This window comes from Ambystoma mexicanum, chromosome 3p (assembly GCF_040938575.1).
Source record: "Ambystoma mexicanum isolate Mex_15411 chromosome 3p, UKY_AmexF1_1, whole genome shotgun sequence".
NCBI lineage: Eukaryota > Metazoa > Chordata > Amphibia > Caudata > Ambystomatidae > Ambystoma > Ambystoma mexicanum.
The window spans coordinates 1172442307-1172456386 of NC_090925.1; positions in this window are offsets into that span (position 1 = coordinate 1172442307).

Sequence of the window (14080 nt, forward strand, 5' to 3'; positions counted from 1 at the left end):
ATTGCAAAACAAACAGCCACTGATTTGAGTAATAAAATGATGACAGTACAGACTGAGGAAGTACCCTGTATGATAGAAAATGGGATTGACATTGTCAAAGAAATGCAGGCCGAAGCCCCGGCTGATGAAATCCAAGGGTGGGCTGAGGGGTCTGCTGAGTTAGATTTGGAAGGATGTTGGGTGGACACAAACAAAAAACTGTATGTTGCCAAATTGCTACGTGACTGCAATGGTCACGATGGCACATAGCCCTACTCATATCTGTGCGAGGAATATGGTCCTGTATTTATCCACAGTATGGAAGAATGCACACATAAAGAAAAATGCAGAAAGGTTAGTTCAGAATTGCATTACGTGTTTACAACACAATGTAGGGAAGGGAACCGTGACTCCAGTAGGTAGTTTTGGCTCACCCTCTATGCCATTCGAGATGATCCATTTTGATTTCATAGAAATGGAAAGGTGCCAGAACTACAAATATGTGTTAGTCGTGATTTGTGCATTTAGCAAGTGGGTGGAGGCATATCCTTTAAAAAACTGTACTGCCATGTCAACGGAAAAATTAATGTTGAAGGAGTATTTCTCCCAGTTCGGGCTGCCCCGTGTCCTGTGGTCAGATAACGGCCCACACTTTGTGGGCGCAGTAGTACTACAGATCTGTGCAGGTCTGCAGATTGACAAGCGATTCCACAGCTCCAGGCATCCGAGTTCCGCTGGACTTGTTGAGAGACATAACGGCATCCTAAAAGCCAAGATGGCAAAAATATGTGCCGGAAGCAAGTTGAGTTGGGTGGATGCATTACCTCTAGCACTTTTATGCATGCGCACATCTGTACGGGCTAAAACTGGGCTCTCTTCCTATGAAATTATCATGGGGAGACCGACAAACGTATGGTGCACACCGCAGCCCAAGAGATAATGTGAGGTTGAGCATCCTGTGTTAAGCACATACTGTGGCCTTTTAATGCAGAAGTTGCGTTTGATTCCTCAGCAGGTGCAGGAGGCCTTACCAGTACGATAGACCGGACCGGGGCACGCGCTGGAGTCTGGAACCTGGGTCCTGATTAAAAACTTTCAACGGAAGACGTCATTAGCACCCAGGTGGCGCAGCCCCTACCAAGTACTTTTGGCGACACAGACGGCCATTCGAGTGGACCGTCGCAAGGCATGGATCCATGCGACACATGCCAAAAGATTCCCAGGACTTCTGACAACTTCCAACGACCAGGGAAAGGAAACGGTCTCGGAAACTAAAGAAACTGTTGCCAATCGAATCACACAGCACCAGCCTGAGCGAGAAGTGAAACTCGAAACAAAGCATGCGCAGGAAGTGGAACAGAAACCAGAGCCTGGAGAAACTGCCAAAAAGGGGGAAGGGCGAAAAGTGCCCCAACGTTGCCCAGCAGAAACAACATCACTGCCAAGCGACACAAACTCTGCATTGCAAACACCAGCAGAAACAACTCATGTACCCCTTTGGCGCCCACCAGCTTCTGCAAACGCACCAGAGCCAAAGAAAGAAACAACATCATTGCCACGGCGCTCATCGCTACCCATCATTGCGCCGCAGGCTGACACTGAGCCTGATACTGGAAGTGCATCGGCACTATTTACGGATCACACAATACCAGGAGTGAAACGGTATAATTTGCGGCCTCGACAGGCAAAGTGATCCACAGATCTTTGGTGCTTTTCTTTTGCCTTTGGTTCCACTCACGGACGGAGTAGGAGCCAGGTTTGTAGAGGAGAGAAGTGTGAGAGTTGTGCAAGTCGGACAATTCAAGACTCACGGCTCCTCGGTGCGCTTATAATAGAGTACATGTGTCAGGAGCCAGAGCAGGACAAGCTGGACGCACATAAGTACTGAGGCAGACAGAGTACATGTGTCCTAAGCCAGAGCCGGACAAGCTGAATGCACATAGTACTCTGTCAATAAAGAACTGTTCAGAAATAGTCTGAGCAGTGGAAGGAAGAACAGCTAATCTTGCTCGGAGTGGATAAGTGATCGAGGCTGTGAAGGGCTGGCAGAATTGAACTGTGACATTTCCGTTGAACTTTTTGGCATCAAGAACGAGAGACATTTGCGACGACCTTTGCCAGCAAGAAGAAGGACGATGAAGAACAAATCAAGACCGGTTTCAGCCTCCTCCTGCACCGCTGCTGAGAAAATGATAGATATAGAGACTGTAAATTCAGGGAAAAGGCCTGGTAAAAAGAATAATGTACTAACGTGGACATTGGTTCTGTGTTTCATAAGTATGATAGTACCAGTAACAATAGCGATGGTATTATGGTGGATGGATTCAAAACACCCATTAGAAACACTCTTGCCAAAAGTAACTACTGAAAGCCCGGTTCATGTAATCACTGGTACTTTGTCCCCAATGGAAGAGAGACATAGAGAAGGATATGGCAACAATACATTGTTGCCGATAATGAATATGACCTATGCAGTTTTAAAAAAGAAAGATTGCTGGGTTTGTGCCCATTTACCACAGCATGGTGAGAAAGGGATAGGCTGGTATGTACAACCATTACCAATGAGTTATGCATGTGAAGAATCGTTGAGTGCAATGTTCTTTGGGAAATGGAACAAGAGTAATACGGGTCAGCTAGATGAGACAAATATGAATGAATTTGAGGAAGTGATCATGAGACCTGTGGGTTGTTCCATATTCCATAAAACACGCGTATTTTCACCAGATCCCACGAGGAAAAATACACGAAAGATAACAAGACTAAATAGACTAAATAGGCAGAATAGACCGACCCCGCCAGCAGAAAAAACATCAGTAATGATATTTCGAATGAAAGATGAATGGAATAAAGATGCCGTGCCCCCTGCCTATACAGTAGATTACAGCCCAAGATCTGCTCCCCTATGTTTAAAGAAAAAAGGTTCCTATAATGTAGGAACGTTTAGTAGCTGCATGAATACAGTGGTTTTAAAGCACGAAATAGAACCATTGTACGTAGGGGACCATGTTTACTTTATATGTGGGGAAAAAGCATATCCATGGTTACCTAGGAAATGGGGAGGTACATGTTACCTGGGTCTACTGTTTCCAGGGGTGTTCCTCTTAGAAACTGCAGAAGTAGTGAGGTGATTAAAAGGTAGAACCCGAAGGAGTAGTGAAGAATGAATGATAGCAATGGATGTAGCCAAATCGTTTATACCATTCTTGGCCCAAATAGAAAATTCCTATAATATAAGAAAAGAAAACTGTCTAGAATATTGAAAAATACAATAGATCCAACAACGGATATTTTATTCAATATGACGTTAGAAGAGAAAGGAATAAGACTAATGGCACTACAAAACAGAATGGCCCTTGACATAATATTAGTTGATCGTGGGGGAGTTTGTAAACTCGTAAAAACTGCATGCTGTGTGTTCATAAATGACTACTCCCCTACCATATTCAGAGCCATCAGGGAACTACATGTCCTTAGTTCCACACTCTCTACTGAAGAAGGGGGTTGGGGGATAGGATCCTGGTTTTGGGGACTATTGCGGTCCTGGGGATGGAAGCTAATTTCGATACTAGTGGTGGTACTTGGTATATTCATAACATGTTGCTGTTGCATACAATTCCCACCAATAGCTTGCACTGAGATAACTGAGGGATGTACTAAGGGATGTATGCACATGGTGTTGAGAGGAAAACAAAGGCATGGCCGAAATAACAAAGACACTGATGAAACAAAAACAGTAAAACAATTCATGGCTATAGACACTAATGATGAAGATGATGCCTATTATAGTATGAAAGGTTCAGACACAGATACCCCAGACTTATCCTCATCAGAGGAGGATACAATGAATGAATAAGAAGTTTGGCATACGGCCTAAAGGAGGGTTTGTCAATCTGGAAAAGTAAATACCCTTCATTTGGATGATAGACGTATCTTGATAGCCGAAGGCCAGCCATCTTATGCACAGAATTATAGAAATACAGACTGCTATGCTTGACCAACATGCAGCCATTTTAAACGTAGCAAGAATCGCCATTTTGCGTGTTAACCATTGCTCATTGCTTTCTGTCTAAACTGCTTTGCAGCTTGCAATTCTTGCGAATTCTGCTTACTCTGCTCAACTGTTAACATTGTTGTCTGAATATGAAAGGGCAAGGCCGCGGGACTGAGGAGTTTGTTGAAACTCCTCATGAGCAGCCCAGAAAGGAATGCCCACGCTCCCTCTCTGTAGCCTTGAGGGAGAGCTGCAGGGCATTTAATCATTTCACAGCTGCCAGCCAGTCTTGTACTGTGGTAGAATATGTTAGAATAAAGCAGCTAAAGGCTTGAATTATGCTCTTCTTACGGCCCCCCTTCACAAAACCCTTTAGAGTATGTCGGCTCCCAGGACACGAATAGCACCTCATAGATAGCAAAGCTTGGAATGTGACTCTTCCCCCGTGTGCAGCTTGCTTCCAAGAACAGAAGCACTGTGTTCTGTTCAACAACTAGAAGATGCCGCCGCACTTTCTAAATTGCACATTGTTACTAGAATAGATTTCGAAAGTGTCATAATTGTCATACTCATCGGAAATGTGCATCATTATCCCGAGTTCAAAGAAACTCAATAAAAGGGGGGTGTTAAACATGTCATAGCTGATTGTATGATATGCATTTTGTATATATGTAACTGATGTACGTAAATCGCTCTCTTGCGTCCCTCGAGGTCTAGAGAATACACGTCGCGGGCGTGAGACCATAGTTGACCAATTGGAACTATTTTGCTTGCAATAAACCCTAGCATTGGGAATTTTAACCTCGTGTCTGGTGCATCCTTTCGTGTGTGGTTATTGCCTTGTTTCCATATCGCGAGGGACCCCTAAGGGCCCCTTTCATGCCATTGTTTTAGAACAGCCTTGTTAATGCTCCCATCAGGCTAGACATGCTTCTAGTAGGAAAGCAGCAGCACTTCTGAGCATGAATTGTAAACATTTGACGGACCCTGGCAGAATTACACAGAAGATCTGCTTTACCTTTGACTGGACAGTACAAAGATATCTGATAAGGTTTGCATAGTTCTGTGGCGGCATCCCTCCTTCTCAGCAGAGCTGCTATCTTCTCCATGAGACAGGCCCAGGTTCATGCCTTTCTCTTTCACCTTTAATGCAGCAGCGCCCACACCTCTGCCTGACTTGTGATCGATGAGCACCAGCAGTCATCAGCCTGAATCAGGTGTCTGACTCTAAGCACTTGTATTGACCCCGCGTTTTTAAAATAAAATGATCAATCACTCAAAATTATTCAGTTCAGTTTATTTCGGAAACACATTCTATAAAACTTCACCTTATAAAAAGAATGAAATGCCCCATCTCAATCTTTCTTAGAGTAATTTTCACATGTCCAAGCCATGAGCAGGGTTTAGTATTATTCCCTTTCAAAACATCAAGCATTGCTCCCTAGTACCCAACTAGCTCATAAACTAGTCCACAGTTTTAGCCATAGCAATACTGGCCGCACTTTGATATCGTATTCAATGCCCATCACAGCTATTTCAAGTTTGAGGGATGCATTTGGTGTTCCTTAGGTAAAAGATGAACAATTTCCTATAGAACTTATTTTCTTTAGTGGGGTCAAATTGTGAATTTTAGAATGGCCCCAATGTTCCGAGTCATAAAAGGTTGTTGACTGAGCCTGCACCTGTGCACTTCTAGGCTTGAGTCTATTATTGAAAATCGTTACCATTATTCACCCATGGGCATCATTTGAGGTTTGGTATCTGGTGCTGCTCTTGCTACTTCTGGTTTAGGGCACCCAGGGGCACAGTTGTGAAAAGAAGGCAAGCCTGGCTTTGAAAGAGCTGCATGTACTTTCTACAATACACATCTCTTGTCCCTTCCTTAGACTATCAGCAGCTTCCTGTTAGCCTCAGAGGATGTTTTGTGACTCGCAGTATTTTTTTCAAAGTTATAATGTAGATCCTGACAATCAACTGGCTGCATGCAACCACTGCTATGAGAATTAAGACGTTGTGTAACGCTCACCTGATTCCCGCAGAGGCGCCGGTCTTGACTGGGTGAATGCCGTATCTTCAAAGGTGATGTGTAACACACGGTTGGCTCTTTGGGCTGGACCTCTGTGCACTGTAGGGTGACTCAAAGAGTAAGATGTCTGCAGATAGAAAATATGGGATTAATGAACTGGGGTTATTGGGTGCCTCTCTCCTCTTCCCTTTCTCTTCTCCTGTAGAACCCCAAAGGTTAACGCCCTCACCTTAGGTAAGTGAACGCCGAGCTCTCCATCTGCCTTGGGGCAGGGTGCCGTAACCAGTTTCTTCACTGGATAAGGGTGCAGGCCTCTTGACCTCAAAGGACTGCTGTCCGTCGTTAACTGCACGAACGTTAAGTTCTGGGCACTTCAAATGTCTTAAAAGTCTTTTGTAATGATATCTCTTGTTTTGCAGGGTCCCGGCGATGGCGGATGGCGGGCTGATGAGAGTTGAGGATCGAACCCGCGTGAGGAATAGAAGCGCCTGGAAGCACGTAAGTAAGCGCTTGTAGCCTGCTTCACGATGCGCACTAACTGTCCCTTTTATCTTGCAGGTACAAGTTCGGAGCTTTAGAGAAGCTGAAGGGTGCTGGAATACCCACTGGATTCGGCGTGGGAAGGAGTAATGGCACGTGAGTAATACAGTTGCCCAATGTCTTTAAACGCACCTTCTTTTGTCTTTCCGATGCGGGATGCAGCGCCGAAGGCCTCCGGAGCGTGCGAAGAGCTGGTAAGCTTTTGTCTTTCAGATGCCGGAATGCAGTGCGAAGACCTCCGGAGCATGCGAAGAGTAGGTAAGCCTTTGTCTTTCAGATGCCGGAATGCAGCGTGAGGCGTTGGTGACAGCCGATGGACCAGGTAAGAGATGCGCTGCCACTGAAGACCGTAGTGCTAACCTGTTCTTTCTTTGTCTTTACAGGTGCTGCTGATGACTGGATTCCAGGATGGTAAGCCTTTGTTCCCTTAGGCCCAGGATCAGAAGCAGAAGACACGATGAGCGTTCTGCTGCAGAGAATGCAGAATAACGCAAAGCAAGATTCATCCATCGGGTGTGGTTTAAATAGCCTCCTGTAGTGCTTAGGTGTCTCCTTCCACAGCCACGCCTAGGTAAGAAAAGAGTTCCTGCTTTCCAGAAGAGTTCCAGTGTTCTGAACCTAGGGAGTGGCTCCTGCCCCACCCAACAGGAAAAGTAGTCCCAAACAGAAGAGGATCAGGGGTTCAACTGGCAGGTACGTAAGCAGCATGGTCTGCTGCAGGTAAGTCCACCCAAGCATTATGAGCCCGGCGCTTCCAGCGCTGGGACTGGGCATCTTTATGAGCCTGGTGCCACTGGCGCCAGGACAGGGTCCAAAAGGTCCCAATTGGGACTGGCTGGCACTCGGAACTGAGGTTATGGGTCTGCTTCCAAGGGAGTCGGGCAAGTCCTGATCTTTTGGAAGCAGAGATCATGACAGCACCCCCCCTCAAGGCCCCTCCCAAACCGGGCTTCTCCGGGGGTTTGGGCTTGTTAGGAAATGTTCGATGAAATCTTTTGATTAGACGAGGCGCGTGGACATATTCTGCAGGTTCCCAGGATCTTTCTTGGGGACCGTAGCCTTTCCAGTCAATCAGGTAAAATAGTTTAGATTTGGAGATCTTGGAGTCCAGGATGCTTTTGACTTCAAACTCGAGTTCTCCATCAACTAGAATAGGTTTTGGAGATGTAGTTAGTCGGGTTTGAGGTTGCACGGGTTTTAATAGAGAGACGTGGAAGACCGGATGTATCTTCATGTGAGGGGGTAAGTCCAACTTGACCGCTACTGGATTTACTATGGTAGTGATGGAATAGGGACCAAGGTATCTTGGGTTGAATGTGCGTGGTCCTTTTAGAGGTAGATATTTGGTGGATAACCAGACTTGATCTCCTACTTTATTTTTTTTTTTTTTATTTTATTTTATTGCATCAATTAGTTTCTAAGAAAACTTTAAATGCATACTTTAAACAAGATCTCCTTTCGTTTAAAAGAATGTAAAAAATCAATTTTGTATATATAAAAAGGGGAGAATAAATGGTGAGCGTAGAAAAAAAGACAAGAAAGAAGAAACAAAATATGGCTAAATATCCAGTCCTGTAAATATTTCTCGCACAAAGTTCAACAGTGCCAAGGTCCTGGAGACTTTTTCTCCCCTTCTTAAGATTGACCACCTGTCTTGCAGGGATAGAGTGGTTAGATTTTGGAAGTGCAGCCCTAACCATTTTTCTCTGGGCCTAGATAAAGTAACACAGTTCATCACCAGATGTTGTAGGGATTCATTCTCCAGCCCACAGTAACGGCACAGCAGACTAGGTTGCATCTCCTTTTTATTTCTTCTCCCTAGGACTTCTCTGGTGTGAAGGAGGTTTAGTCGGAATCTCAAAAAACTGTCCCTTTCTGTGCTTGAAGGAAATTTGTCGAGGTACGGGAGCACTGTGCCTCTTTGATGGTGCTCGTCCTTGCCCTGGGTTATTGATGGAAAGGCGCTAAGTCTGTCCAAGGTACCTATCCAATCCCAGTCCAATAGTCGCCTCTTTACCGTGTGCGGGTTTAGCACAAGGTTTTCAGGTACCAGGGCTATGTGGATCAAGATATCTGTACAGATAGACTGCCATTTAGATAGGGCCGGGATCAGTTTTCTTGCCATGGCTTCATTGATGGCCTGGAAACCACTTCTTTCCTGTGGATGCAAACATTTGTCAAAGAGTGTCAATGATTTCCAAACCATAGATACATAAAGTGAAGATAAGCCCAATTCTTTGCGGACACATTCAATTGGGATCGATGCCGGTAGGCCCAGTACTCTTTTCCAAAATAGACCTTCCAACAGTCTCCAGACCTCTTGATTCAGAAAAAAGTTTGCCTCTGCCGCGTAGGTCAAAATGGGCGAGACTTTTAGTTTGTAGAATTCAATCAGTGGTCGAAGTGAGAAGGAACAGTATCGCCGTTTAATTAACAAGGCTTGAGAAGCTAAGTTAGTAACTTTGCTTCTGAGTCTTTCGATACCAGGACCGTCTTGGATACTGTTATTTAAGGATACTCCTAGGTAAACCATGGTTGAGACCACTGGTATCACTTCCCCCGACAAAACCCACCTGAGGTTTTTAGTGGACATATTGGGTCCCAGCCTCAGGATCTGGGACTTCTTTGGGTTTATTCGGAGACCATTGCCTTGGATGTATGACTCGAGTGCCTTTAATTGGCGCTGAAGACCCACCGCAGTTTGGTCTAGTAGCAGGAGGTCATCTGCAAACAGTAACCTTCCCACAGGGGTCCCCGCAATCTTAGGGGGGAAACATCTCACAGCTTCGAAGGCTTCCTGCATATCGGATATAAAGAGACAAAATACCGCTGGGGCCAACCTACAGCCCTGTTTCAGCCCATTCATGGCTCTCACACTGTTAGAAAGGTTGCCCTGTCTGTCCAACCTTACTTTAAGAGTTGTCCCAGTGTGCAGTGCTTCTAAGGGTTCTCTTAGGTTGTTCGGACAACCCCATTTCCTCAGTTTTTGCCATAAAATGCGACGGTCGACAGAGTCGAACGCCTGTTCCAAGTCTATGGACGCAATGTAGATGTTTTTGTATCTTTTCTCCTTAACCAGGCATTTTAGTATGTTTATGATAAGGACATTCAGGGATGTCCCTATGCCCTTACGAAACCCTGATTGCCAATGGTCCAAATGATTTGACGACCAACTCCAGACGTTTAGGTGTTTCAATAGAAGCGCAGCAAAGATTTTTCCCACGACGTCCAAGAGAGCGATTGGTCTGTAATTCGTGGGCACAGACCTATCTCCCTTTTTGAAAATCGGCACAATTATGGACGTCGTCCATGATTTGGGTAGCTTTTTTAGTCTCAATATATCATTATACAAGGATTGCATGAAAGTGGCCCATTTTTCCGGGTCTTTTTTAAGGATCTCGTTGGTAAGACCGTCCGGACCGGCGGCTCTTGAAGATTTTGATTTTTTAATTAGGTCTATGATGTCTTGTTTCCCAAAGTCAATGGTCCAGGCTTCATCGGCAGACAGAGGTGTTTGGGGACCACTGTTTAACCCCTTAGAGTAAAGATTAAAAAAATGGGTTTCCCATACTGTTGCTGCTATGGGATTCACCATTTTGGAATCCGGAGGGGTATTTATTTCATTAAACAATTTCCAAATGCTTGAGATATTTTTAGATGATAGCAGTTTTAACATTGTCTCACTGTCTTGTTGCACCAGTTGGTATTTATGTTGCATAAGCCAATTTCTATAGTTGTTTCTACATTTCTTATACAGGAGTAGGTCAACTGGAGCCCTAGTTTTAATGAATTGCCTCCTGACTTTCCTTACAGCTTTTTTTTTTAACGCTACTTGGTGGTCATACGTATGCCGAGTAACTTGGTGACTACCCCTGTTGTCCACCTTCGTTCTAAAAGTTTTCAGTACTTCAGCGTATTCGATCAATTCCGAACCTTTGACCTTACTTAGAGAATCCAATGCCATGCTCGCCTCCTTTCTTCCCATGCGCAGTCTATTCCCCCCTGGAGTTATCTCTAGGGACTGGTCAGGTAGATGTTTAGCTGGTATAAGGAAGGATTTGTCCCAAGTCTCGATTGCGAGCTCCAAAATGTTGTGGTCACTCTGGGTCGTAAAGACCACTTTCATTGATGTTAGGTTTCCGTAAAGAGTTTCTGATACAAAGATGTAGTCCAGCGTGCTCATTTGGTTTCCCCGTTTCCAGGTCGGTGCGGCCATTCGGTCACCCAACAAGGACCCATTAACCATGTGGATGTTCCTAGCTAAGAGTTCCCTTTCCATGTTGACACCTCTTATTATGTTTTTAGAGGCGGACAAGGGCACAACCTCTATCTTCTTCTGATTTTTGTCGAAGCATTCCATGTTGAAGTCGCCACATAGAAGGACTTCAAGATTAGGGCACTCAGTTCTTGCGTCATCTATGGCTCTCATGAGGACTTCCATAAATTTGTCTTCTGCTCGGGCCTTGGGGCCCCAGTATACATTACAAATTAGGAGCTGCCAGACTTGGGTTTGTTGTGGAGACTTTGTCCTTGAAGAAATCCTGGTTAGTTGGATCCACGGGTTTCTGTTAGTAGATGAGAGAACATTTAGGCCGCTGGTGCGCTTGACCCCTACCAGGAGGCCGGCACTCGGTCTCCCTTTCAAGCCCTTTGTTGCTGGATTTAGGAATAGCTCAAAACTGTCCAAGAGAGGGAGATCACACAGCCAGGTCTCCTGTAAGCAGAAGACATCGTAGGTTGACAAGTGTGCTAATGAATTTCCAAGGAGGTGCGAATAGCCCCTTGTGTTCCAACTCATAATTTTTAGCCCTTTTGACACAAAATTGAGTTGGGTACTCAGGGGGCACTGATGGCATTATGATTTGGTAGATAAGGCTCCTGCTAGCCAACTCCAGTCCTCTGAGCTGTTATCCTGGGATGGTCCGGTTTTGTCTGATAGATGGCGCACTTGCTCTTTTTTATTGGCGCCCTTTCGTGGACCCCTGTTGCTATTGCCAGTTTTCCCCAATTGTTCCTTTTTTGTATCCGTAGAGGGCTTGGAGGAGTTGTTTAATGTGTATTTCAGATCTTTAGAGCTGGCACATTCTAGGCTCGACCCCTCCTCCAACTCTTTTAGCACAAACCCACATAAATTGAGTTTGGGACCCAACCCCAACAGAGAGGTTTTTGTAATTCGGTCTCCTGTGTGAAGAATCACACTGTCGTGGCGCTGTTCGTTGGGAAATTCAATCCAGTCTATGTCCCTGGATTTTAGGAGATCAGGGTTGTCAAGGGAATGCAGGAGTCTCATGACGTTGGCCCGGTTCATGATCAGGTTATCTTCGTAGTCCAGTATCCTTTCCAGAAGCAGTCTATAGTGTGGGGGGGCGTTGGGTGAATCAGAACCAATGAAAGTTGTCTGGTTAGAAGGTCCTGATGCTGGCTTCATCTCTATATTTTCTGCCCATGCAACTGTTCTTCTGGTACCCTTTATTGTGTCCAGACAAGCTCCTTTATGGCTATTACCTTCCGAAAGTTTCTGGACCAAGAGGTTTCTCCTGTCTTCCAGTGTGACAAAGTCCATGGTGCTAGGTGACTGAGGTACCTTGCGGCCTTGTTCCAGGGACTCTACCTTGTCTTCTCTCCCAGTGAACACTCTTGATTTCCACTTGAACTTTTTGACTAAGTCCGCTTACGGGACCGACGTCAGTGGTGGTAAGTGCTTTATGAAGGTTACTTGTCTCTCACCCCGTTCGTTAAATTGACCTTCCAACACCCCTTTATTTTCAACACCACTACTTTTGTTTTGTACTTCGGGGTCTTCGTCCTCAGTTCCACTTTCTGTGTCGGATATGTTTGTTCCCGACTTCTCCTCCCATGAAGAGTTCATATCGGAATAAACCGATAAGTCCATAAGGGAAGTATCTGTGATGTCGTTCACCCTCTCACTGACCCGCGAGCAACGATACTTGTCTAGACTCACATTATGAGAGGAGACAGAAGAATTGCTGGATTTTTTTGCTGGTCTTTCGTAGGAAGAAAGTTGCGAGGGGAAAGACAGATTCCTAGGAAGGTTTAGACCACTTGCGAATTTTGATTTCACTAGGGGTTTCCTTGTGTTTAGAGTCCCTTGTCCTATAGGATTTTTCAGCAACGTAGGCGTCTTCCCGTAGTTTCTTTCTCCTTTCTTGTTTACTTTGAGGTAACCTCTATCTGCAGGGGAGAGGCCTGTTTTAGGTTTCCTAAAAAGCTCAAACAATTTAGTGTTGTCCGGTGGAGCCGAAACCTTGGATGAATCCACTGTCGCCTGCGGCTGGGTGTTTGTTACAGTCGAAGTCACTGGACGGCCTACTTTAGATGCAGGATCATTTTCCTTTGATGTTTGGACAATCGCCCACGCGTTGTTGTCCGTATTGGTGGAAACGTCCGAATATTGTAATTTAGAGGACTCAACCAGAGGACTCTTGTGGGACGGTGCCCCCTGTAGTTTTGTAGTTTGAGCCGGAATGTCAGGGTCCGTCACATGGAATAGGGACCAAGGTATCTTGGGTTGAATGTGCGTGGTCCTTTTAGAGGTAGATATTTGGTGGATAACCAGACTTGATCTCCTACTTGATATTGGGGGGCTTCCTTCCGATGTTGGTCTGCTCCTTTCTTGTATTGTTCTTTAGCCCTTTGAAGGTGAGAAACAGCTTCCTTAAAGGCTTGGGTGATTGTAGAATGCAGGTGGTCTACTGCTGGTGTTCCAAGATCTTGGAGTGGATCCAACTCCGAGGTTCGAGGGTGACTACCGTATAAAAGAAAAAACGGGGTCTTCACAGTTCCCGAGTGGACAGAGTTATTGTAGGCATATTTGGCTATCCAAAGGATATCTTTCCAAGTTTTTTCAGTTTGTTGTAGCATGCAGCGCAAATACTGTTCCAGAGTTTGATTGGTCCTCTCGGTTTGTCCGTCGGTTTGAGGGTGGTGGCTGGTCGAAAGTCTCACATCAATTTGAGCGGACCGACAGCAACTTCGCCAAAAATGAGAAATAAATTGACTACCTCGATCCGAAATTAGAACTGAAGGAAAACCGTGCAGTCGGACGATGTTTTCGAGAAATTCTCGGGCCAGAGTTGCTGCTGTTGGTAAGCCTTTGAGTGGAATGAAATGCGCCATCTTGGAGAATAGGTCCACGATTACTAGGATCGTATTGTATCCGGAGCATGGAGGTAGATCGGTGATGAAGTCCATAGAAAGCGTATGCCAAGGGCGAGGCGGGATGTCAATAGGGCGTAAGAGGCCGGCTGGTTTTTCCTTTTGACTCTTGTTTTGGGCGCATACTCCACAGGACATTATAAAGTCTCTGATATCTTTTTTCCAAGACGGCCACCAGAAGTAGCGCTTGATCTTTTCCGAGGTCTTGGTCATACCGGGATGTCCTTCCATTAAAGAATCGTGATAACAAGAGATAACCTTTTTCTGTAAATCTGTGCTGGGCAGGTATAACCGTTCTTGGAAATATAATAGGTTGTCCTTCACCGTAAAGTCCTTACCCTGCAGATGCCAATTCTGTATGTCTGCTG